Source organism: Austrofundulus limnaeus, unplaced genomic scaffold, assembly GCF_001266775.1.
Source record: "Austrofundulus limnaeus strain Quisiro unplaced genomic scaffold, Austrofundulus_limnaeus-1.0 Scaffold49, whole genome shotgun sequence".
Taxonomy (NCBI): domain Eukaryota; kingdom Metazoa; phylum Chordata; class Actinopteri; order Cyprinodontiformes; family Rivulidae; genus Austrofundulus; species Austrofundulus limnaeus.
Genome location: NW_013952451.1, coordinates 1,427,376 through 1,429,701, shown reverse-complemented (window position 1 = coordinate 1,429,701; position 2,326 = coordinate 1,427,376).

Below are 2,326 nucleotides of genomic sequence, written 5' to 3'. Positions count from 1 at the left end.
CACACACACACACACACACACACACACACACACACACACACACACACACACACACACCCTCACTCCAGTCCACTCCACCAAACACCCAATCCCCTCCCTCCCTCCTTCCTCTAACCCCTCTCCACACCTCCATCTCTCTCTTCTCCTCCGTTTTTTTTCCCGTCACTTCACTATACACGTCCTAATTATTACAGTGTGGAAGGCTTGCAGGCCTGTCATGTGGAAATAAAGGAGCCAGGGAGACGCGCACGTGGATTTCAACAGCAGCTCCAAAATAACACGACAATTCCACGCACTGGATAAAACTTCATAAAAGAAAAAAAAAACATAATAATAAATGTACTATTAAGACATAGGCGATGCCATCCAATCAAACCAGCTCTAAATATTCACATGTGACCTGAGGTGAAGTTTAGCGTGCACGTTTTCACGTCAACGCGCGTGCKCTCAAAGAGGCTGGCACAGCAGTTCTAATTATAAAGACATTATATTTAATTTGCAACACCAGCTGCCTTCTTATAAAAAAATAAACAAATTTTATCCATTTCTCTGTGTGCACTGCAAGACACAAATCAAAACAAGTGCTTCCAAATAAAAATTTAAAATAAAAAATAAAATATAATTTTAATCCATGGGGTGGGAATCTGGATCTATGGTCCAAAGGGTCCTCGATGAGTCTGGAAGTAGTTTTTACTTTCGGTTATCTAGCTTTATGACGAGCAGAACACTCATACAGCTAGATAACCAAAGATAACAACCCACTCCACAATCTTCTGCAATAATCCACAGGAATATCTTCTGCAAGTTTTCATCTCTCACAGCTCGTGACGGCAAGTCTGCCGTGTTTTATTTTGACACAACGCATCCTTCATATTTCCCTTTTAGCTGTTGTTGTCCAGGGCCGCTGGCGTAGGACCTGTTTAACAGCAATTGTTAAAGGTGACAATTCTCCAAATTCAGAAAGAAAAAAAAAAGATTATACATATTCCCAAACGTTAATGTCACATTCACTTGACTTTAACTAGTATTACTGAGTTGAAGCAGGCTTTGCAAATCGCAGTAAGGTGCAGTCATCCTTGCACAGGGGCCCTAATTTGCAATGCAAATAGCCTCAGTCCCACAAAAGGCTCTTTTGCCTCTATTAAGTCGTTGTGGCAGTAGCAATAGATATCCTGTGAGGCCGGCAGGAGACAGAAGAAACACGGCGGAAGGAGGAGGGGAAAAAAAAAATCCGGTTTCCTCTGGAAAGTGCATTAACGGCACAGGGAATTAAAGGACGCAAATATATATATTTTTTGGACTATGAAGATTCTTGTTTTTGTCTTTCMTTTCTTTTTTTCTGTCTAGTTCATAGCCAGGGAGCTTCAAGTTGTCCGTGTTCACATCCTACATGGAAACACCGTGGAGTCTGAGCTAAAGAGTCCGGTCCTGCGTCGTCGATCACTCTGAGAAGAGTCGTGTTGCTGGTGGTGATGTTAGGGGGGGATGAGGGCCATCTTCGAAGGGGAAGGAGGGGGGGTCCAAAATATGGACCAACCCTAGTGAGGTCAAAAGGCTAGGACCACGAAAGTGTAACTGAGGTGATGTCACTAAAAGAAAGAGGGGAAAAAAAGAGGGAAAAAAATACGCAAATGCGCCCTCGGGTTTTCCCTACACACATTCTCCATCCTCGCGCTCTAGAAGAAGTCCGCCTGATCTCTCAGTCTCACACACACATACGCCGATGAAAATGAATCGTTGGGGAAGCTGTTTGATTTTTTTCCCCACCTTTTTTTTATATTTGCAGAGAAGGGGAGCGATTCGACTGTCTTTTGGTGGAAGCACGCGAGCAGAAAAAAGCGAACGAGAGCATCGCGGAGCTGCAGCGGTCCTCTGAATATTCTCCACGTTACTGCCCTCCTGCTCACACGAGACGCAGCCGTATGGGACTCAAACGGGTTCTGCTTGATTTTGCGCCGAAAAATCCTTAAATAAATCCTTTTTTTTTTTTTTTTCTTGCGGCCGTCGCATCCCTGATGCAGGTAGTACAGGCTGGCTGGCGATGTCGGGGCTGAAATCCAAGCTCGCGGATTTGAAGCCCCTCCTCACTTTTTTTTTCTTTTTTCTTTTTTGTCTGTTTAACAGAGATGTAAGTAAATCTCAGCACATATAGGTGAGAATAAAAAAAACATATATAGGATGTTTGCAACAGACTCAACAATAACAAGTGGACTTGGGGACGAAGAGGAGGAGGGCATGCGATGGATCATGCGCAAGAGCGACGCAGCTGCAGGTTACGGAGTGCGTCTGAAGGAAGCTTGTGGACAACTTTGATACAGCTCGGAAC